This window comes from Neofelis nebulosa, chromosome 3 (genome assembly GCF_028018385.1).
Source record: "Neofelis nebulosa isolate mNeoNeb1 chromosome 3, mNeoNeb1.pri, whole genome shotgun sequence".
Lineage (NCBI taxonomy): Eukaryota > Metazoa > Chordata > Mammalia > Carnivora > Felidae > Neofelis > Neofelis nebulosa.
Window position 1 is genome coordinate 156,429,819 of NC_080784.1, and position 8,199 is coordinate 156,438,017.

Consider the following 8,199-nt stretch of genomic DNA (forward strand, 5'->3'; position numbering starts at 1 on the left):
AAATTCTAACTGCAGAGGGAATATTTGTGCTAAAGACCTGGGTGCCCAAGGAAACAGCCACGGAATCAGGTGCTAGAGCATTTGGGGGTGGAGAAACAGCACTCTCAGGCAGAAACAAGCCTGGAGTGTTCTAAGGATGAAAAATAAGGCAGTGTGTTTAAAGAACAAACACTGGGCATGTGAGTAGAAGGAAAAGTGTCAGTGAATTAGGCAACAGCCAAACATAGAGATCCTATATGCCGTGGTTGAGAGATTAGATTTTATTCTAAAGGAATTAAAGGGCAGTTGGAGGGTTTGAAGCAGGAGATTGTCATAATCTTATTTGAGATTTTAAAAATAGCTGTTGTATGGAAAATGGATTGAAAAAGAGACGAATTTCACCCATAAATTTTAAAAGAATAATGAGGATAACAAAATTTCCCGGTACTGGTATATTGAAATACCTGATTCATGATATGATCAACACTTGATTTATTCATCTCTCTGACCCTTTAAAAGTTATTCAGTGGGGATAATCTTTTCCTCCCATGGATGCAAATTTAGTCAAATCCCATGAATTACCTGCTTTATCTTGGTCAACAGACATTTCTCCAGTTGCAATACAATTTAGCGGTTATTCAAGTGCTTTAATCTCCACTTAAAATCAGAACTTTTCAACCGCCTTCAAGCTAATATTTATAATAGACACTGTCTGCCTTTTTGGATAGAGGTGAGGTCAGCATCTATACTCTCTCCCTGCTCTACTGTTCTACCCTTCCTAACCAATGACATGGACCTTGGCTAAGGCTGATGAAAGCATGGGAAGGTAGGTACTTGCAAAGCTGTATTGGTGGGGTGGGGGGGTGGGGTGGGAGGGCTGCTGAGAAAAAGTAAAGAATGGAAAAACAATTCTTTATTTTCATCATTTTCCTTGGGTGTTGGCTTTATGCTCTGTGGACTTGGTGGATGTTCAAAGCTGATACTTTCTCTTTTGGGGTTTCTTAGGTTGTTTGCAGTTCAGGGACTCTTCTGTCAATTCGCGGACCTGGACACAGGTATCTCTATTCCAATCCTGGGTACCTGTGACTCTTTTCTAAGCCTACCTCCAGCACCAAATATTTCTGACAATGTAAGTCACTCTCAAAGATGTCATTTTCATCCTGCTCCTCAGGAACCTGAATTTCCTAGGTCTGCCCCTAGGTATCTCCCAAATTTCAGACCAGTCTATTTGTGTCCCCTCTATAGGTTTTAGAGGGGTGAATAAGTGGGGAGGCCAGGGGACCAGTAAAGCAACAACTTGGTCCAAATAATTTCAGGTCTTCTTGACTTCCCTACAGTCTGACTCTTTTACTGTATCCCTGATATGGCTTAAGGGTCCAAGGATGTGGACCATTCCCTTTTGTAAACTCTGCATATGGCCATCTATCCCACATTACATTGGAGTCTGATGTTTATTATTATTGACATCTCATTTAAGATAAAGCAGAAATTATAGTTGTATTACATACCTGACTTTTTCTAAGAACTTTACTTGTAATAACATTTAATTTGATTGTCATGAACACTTTTCTTTCCACTAGTTCATCAAGAAGCCTGAATTTGTTTATAGTTTGTTAAGGATGCAGCTTTGGAAAAAAGGCAAGTTATTTGTTCTAATCAAGTGTGCATCCTAGCAGAGAAAACAGTCTTTGAGAAGATGAAAAAGTAAGCAAAATAACTTAATATGATGATAAGGGCCCTGATGGAAATAAAGAGTATGCTTGTGATAGAGAGCAGTGGCCCACAGATGAGAAGGGGCTGGTGGGAAAGATAGTTAGCAATGGGATGGCCAAAGATAGCTTCTTTTAGCAGGTCAAATAGAAGACTTTAAAGATGAGGAGATGAAAGTCCTGAGAGAAGAAGAAAAATAGTTTTCTAGGCCCAATGGAACTGGAAGTACCGAGGCCTTAAGATGGAAAAGTATCGAAGAGATCAAGGAACTAGAGGGCCAGTGTGACCAGACCACAAACAGAAAGAAGGAAACTAATTCAGGATGAGACTGAATACTAGAAACCTTTGCCAGTACAAATTATTTGGAAAGTATGTAACATTCCTTTATGAAATCGAGATTGACAGGGTGTCTCCTCTGATATTCACATTAATACATATAAAATACGTTAATTTCAATAGGAGAGCTAATTAGTGTCTAGCTTGATTTGTCAATGATCATTTAAACTAAGGCTTGAAAGACATAGATCCCCTTTCAGGGATATGATTCAATTCTTTGCTGAACAAAGAAACTCCAAAACCCTCAGGGTGTAGAACTGTTTCTCTAATGCAGTGTACTGAAGAAAGACAGCCCACTGTGCTCAGAGTGAATTTAGCTGCCAAAACTCTGCAACAAAAAAACTTTGCAATTTGCTGAAGCAAATATTCTACTATGAAAATTTCAAATGGAAAAACTGCATAGCTCACGGTCTAAGGCAGTTGAAAAACAGGCTTCTAAAAACTGTGCACATTTAATCAAACAAATAGTCATATACAATCCTTACAAAATAACATCTATCTGGGGGAAGGAGATTTTTAAAGACAATGCCTCAAACTAAGAAAGATCCTGATGCATATTAGGTTTCACTATAAAATTGAATCCCAGCTTAAGTTTGCAAATATTTTGGAACTGAGCCCAGAACAAGTTCCACATGAGCCCCAAGGTAGAGCTTCGCACATCTCTTTAAATTTCTCTCTGACTAGAGGAATTGCTCTTCTGGGCCAAATTTCTGGACAAGAGGTAAGCATCTTGAGCATCAATGCACCTCTTTTTTATTCAGGCAAAATTATTCACTTCCTTACTCTCAGCTCCCTTGACATTTTGTAAGTATCTGTTACTTTCCTTCTCCTATTGCAAGTTGACCTTGTATCTGTCTCTCATCTCCCCTTCCCTACCTTTTCAATCTCCACTGATGAGGTTATGCGCTCAACAGACTCTTAGGCTTTTTGTATTTGAAACTCAGTGTGAAGGTTAAATTTATGTGTCAACTTGGCTAGGCTATGGTGTCCAGATGTTTGGTCAACTGCCAGTCTTGATGTTGCTGTGAAAGTAACTTGTTTTGATGTGATTAATATTTAAATCAGTAGACTTTCAGTAAAAGAGATTACCCACCACAATGTGGGTGAGCCTCATCCAATCAGTTGAAGGCCTAAGACAAAAGAATGAGATCCTTCAAACAGGAAGAAAGTTGACGTCCAGATTATCTTCAGACTTGAGCTAAAATATAAACTCTTCCCTAGGTCCCCAACCTGCCATAATGCTGTAAAAATTTCAGATTTGCTAGCTCCCACAATTGCATGAGATAATTTCTTAAAATCTCTCATCTACTTCCCCACCCTCTGTGTGTGTCTTATTGGTTCTGTTTCACTGGAGAAATCCAATACATTCAGTAAATTTTGAACGAATGAACAAGTCAGTAATTCAGTCATCAATCTAATAAATATGGTCAATGTGAATTGAAGAACAGTTAACAAAGGAGGAGACTTCATATAAACTTTTGCATCCAGACTTCTCCAAAATCCATTTGCAATTTCAGATTTCTCCAACTCAAAAATTACAGAAAGCTATTATGTGCTGGGCCTAAAATTTTAACAGTGATTTTGGTGCTTTGTTTTTAACTGAGCTCCATGGAGCCCCAGATGCTTTTTCGATATTTAGGTTAGGGAAAGGTGGGTGGATTTAGGACAGTTGGGTCTCACCATTAGAGGAATTAAGTCAAGGGACAGGTCTTCAGAAGGGTCTGTGCAATGAACTAGTTGGGAGAAAGCAGTAACAAATAGCACAGTTCTCTGACAGGCTGCAGGTTTAACTTTTACACATTTTCTCTACCTTTATAAAGGTTTTAATAACTTTCCTGTCAACATGTTTTCCGTTAAAACTGTTGATATGTGGCATTTCTGGGAAAGGTGCTCAGGAGAACAGCAAATCAGATCTGCTTTTATCTGCCACTCAGACTGTGTGACTGGGATAAACTTTTGTTGTATGAATCTATGTTTTCTGTATTTCCACTTCCCCCACCCATATAGCATCTTAGCACCTACTGAGTATGTAGGAGTAGGCAGTAGTCGTGGTGGAAGGCTCAATATCTCTAGGTAGGATTCTGAACTGAACCAAGTTCAGACCTGTGTGAAGTAAGACTATGACTAATGATATCCCTGGGAAAGAAAAGATTCCTTTAATACTCTTCAACTAGAAAATCAATAATGTCCAGATATACTTATTTTTATTTTAGAAAATTATAAGATTCATTTAAAATCATCCTAATTGGAAGAAAACATAGTTCAAAGTGATAATCTATTCAAATGCACAGTTATTCCCTAATTTATCTGAATTGAATTTAGCAACCAGCACATTGTTAACCCTTTAATTATACATATGTTTTAAGTTCAATTTGCAAACTAATATAAGGATGAATGCATTCCAGTGTAGATTGAAAGAAAATTTTATGTAGGTTAAACATATTTTGTCATGTATTTTATGATAACAGCATACACATTTTAATTTTTATATTCAAATATTTTGGTGGATCGCTTCTCGGCCTTTTGGCTAAGATCAAGTGCAAATATTTTGGTGGAAATGTCCAATTCATGATAGAATTATTTATTAACTTATTTTCTGGGTGATTTTTTAAAAATAAAAGTACAATTTTTTAAAATAAAAGTTAGGAATCCAAAACTATTGTTTACAATAATAATGATGATAATTTTAAAAATCTTTCATGTCTTAATTTTCTTAAATATTTACTTTTATTCCAGTTGTCTTTTATTTCCTCATTTCTTAATTTCTCTTCAATATTTACAATGGTAGAAATCTATGCTCTGTGGGGAGCCTGGGTGGCTCAATTGATTAGGCGTCCAACCTCGGCTCAGGTCATGATCTCGCGGTCCATGGTTGGAACCCCACGTCGGGCTCTGTGCTGTCAGATCAGAGCCTAGAGCCTGGTTCAGATTCTATGTCTCCCTCTCTCTCTGCCCTTCCCCCCTCATGCTCTGTCTCTGTCTCTCAAAAATAAATAAATGTTAAAAAATTAAAAAAGAAAAAGAAATCTATGCTCTGTAAACATTTAAACAATGAATTCAGTAAATAGGTGTTATAAAATTCCTAACCTCAAATGCCCTCGCCACCTGCTCTCTAACAAATATTGACAGACTGATATGTTTTCATCAGTAACACTAATCCATGTACACACACACACACACACACACACACACACACTTTAAGCATTTTGTTACTGTTTTACAAAGATGGAATCATACTTTCCTTTTCTTACTTACAGTTTATCAGGTCAATAGACATAGAGCTACCACTTTTTTTTTTGTAATAGCTTCAAAATATTATGCAGTATCTTTACATGGCCTATTGATTTCTGTCTTGGTAAATTTTTTTTTTTAGTTTTTTGAAATGTTTATTTTTGAGAGAGAGAGAACATGAACGTGGGAGGAGCACAGAGAGAGGGAGGGAGAGACCCAAATTGGCTCCAGGCTCTCAGCTGTCATTACAGGGTCCCAGGCAAGGCTTGAACCCAGGAACCATGAGATCATGACCTGAGCCAAAGTCAGACGCTTAACCAACTGAGCCACACAGGCGCCCCTCTGTCTTGGTAAATATTGACAGACATTCAAATTTTTGCCTGTATCTTTTCAGCAAGCCAATGCTGCAATATATTTCTATAGATCTATTTATATCTTAATACATATACATGTATACATGCATATATATTTTGTTTTTCAAAATGAGGTGTAAAATAAATATCGATACAGACATTGATCAAAAATGGTTTATATCCCTGACATAATTTTATTTATTTATTTTAAATTTTTTTTAATGTTTGTTTATTTTTGAGAGAGAGAGAAAGGCAGAATGTGGGCAGGGGCGGGGCAGAGAGAGGGAGACACAAAATCTGAAGCAGGCTCCAGGCTCTGAGCTGTCAGCACAGAGCCCGACATGGGGCTCAAACTCACAAACTGAGAGCTGAAATCAAGAGTCAGACACTTAACCGACTGAGCTACCCAGTCGCCCCTTTATATGCATTTTAAGTATGTATTCTATTACTTGCTATAAAACATTTTATGGGAGTTGTTTCCCATACCAAAATACAATGAAATAAAATAATAAAATTAGTTCTATATAGTTAATTGTGTCTACTTCCTCTAAATTGCTGTTTTTTCCACATCAGGTCATCCACCAGAACTATATAAAATTTCCTCTAATGCTTTTAGTGCTTAGTATTTTAAATTTAAATCTTTATCCAATGAATGTAAAATACTTGATTTTAAATTTTTTTAATCTGAGGGCACGTCAGTGGCTCAGTCGGTTAAGCATCTAATTCTTGATTTCAGCTTAGGTCATGAGCTCACAATTTGTGAATTCAAGCCTGGCACTGGGCTCTGCCCTGACAGTGCAGAGCCTGCTTGGGATTCTCTCTCTCTCCCTCTGTCTCTTCCCCACTCTTTCTTTTTCTCTCAAACATTAAAATTATAAAATTTTAACATTTTTGTATTTATTATGAACACTACACAGAAAAAGTACTAAATTGATTTAAAATTTTTAAAAATTATCATCTATCTTGACCCTAAAGCTAAATCCAACTTAAAGTTATGATGCTATATGACAAATTAGAATACTCCATACTTGAAAATAACATTTATCATATGATTTACTAGCACGGAGTAAGTACGTTTGGATGGTAATGTACTCCTTATGCATGCAGAAGTCTGAATTATTGGTAGCTAAGCTACAAATAAAGTAGAGTATTACATTTAAAGCTGTTTTGGAAATCAGAGCAAATTGAAATGAAAATAGATACAATCTTCCCATCATTCAGCGTTAAGGAAAATACCACCTATTATCAGCTTTTTCTTTCTATAGCTGCATTACATAGCAGGAAACACTCAATCTTTTGAATTATCCTTTTTTTAAGAGAGGCTTATCAACTCCTCCCTATCACAAATATGTCTGAATTCTATGCTTTCCCACGATTTCTTATTTATGCATTATTTTTTCTGTATTTTTGTCTTTTTTAGGAGCTTAAGATGGTTCAAGTTGCTTCACTCTCTGCTATCTCTGTTCCAACCTCAGGTATTATTCAACTTTTATAGGAAGAAAAATGTAAAAACAACTAGGTTCATTACATCACCCCCACTTTCTTGTTTAATGAAGAGAAAACTGTGAAAGTTAAGAAAATGATAGCTATTGTATAATTTAAGTGAAAAAAAGATTTTCTAAATATGATATCCTGAAGCCATAAATAAAAAACAGTAAGAAATTTAAATACATAAAAAATAAGAACATATGTTAAAGACACATATATAGAGAAGTCAAAAATAAATGATAGCTCAAAAATACTGTCTGCAATACATATGAGGAGAAGGAATAAACTACTTTAATATAAGTCTTTACACACAAATTTTAAAAGAAAAATCTAAAATACACAGTACAGGACACAAATATGAATTTTACAGATAGATGACAGTAAATGAACAATACTTTGTTCAGCCCTATGAAAATAAAATGAATAATCAACTTTTCAGACATCATAGAAAAAAAAAATTTTACATTATTGTTGTGAGTGTAATAGTGAGATTAGTGAAAATTCTAAATAGCACCTTGGAAATACCTATAAAAATTTTAAATGTGCAAAAAATTTTGGCTGAGCAATTTTAATTTGAGAAATTTAGGAATGCCTGGGTGGCTCCAATGATTGGGCATCCAACTCTTGATTTTGGCTCAGGTCATGATCTCACAGTGTGTGAGATCAAGCCCCACGTTGGGCTCTGCACTGATGATATGGAACCTGCTTAGTATTCTCCCTCTCCCTTTCTCTCTGTCCCTCCCCTACTCACACACTCTCTCTCAAAATAAATAAACTTAAAAAAAATATTTAGCCTACAAGTTAACAACACAAATATGCAAAAATACAGCTACAAGTAATGTCTATTACAAATTTATTGTAAACACTTAAATCTAGAAGCAAACTAATTGTCTTTGTCAGGTTAAATAATGGTTCACTGAGGTCTTTAAAGGAAACTAATAATTAGGTTTCCCACCCTCTCCCTCACCTTATTCCTGAACAGAATGATATTTGAGTGTAGTACGTTATCATTAACCTCAATGCAGGGTGAATTAGGGCATATACCTCAATTTGGGAGTGAAATATTTCAATCCAATAGTGCATGCCAGCATGAGACAGACAC

The 8,199-nt window shown here is 36.0% G+C and overlaps 1 long non-coding RNA gene across 1 annotated transcript; it reads left to right on the forward strand.

Annotated features, from left to right (window-relative positions):
* The first annotated feature begins 706 nt into the window (after nucleotides 1-706).
* On the forward strand, nucleotides 707-7,352 carry LOC131506200 (uncharacterized). Its single transcript, XR_009258788.1, has 3 exons — nucleotides 707-805; nucleotides 985-1,034; nucleotides 7,030-7,352. It is a non-coding gene; the product is annotated as an uncharacterized LOC131506200 (long non-coding RNA).
* The last annotated feature ends 847 nt before the right edge of the window (nucleotides 7,353-8,199 follow it).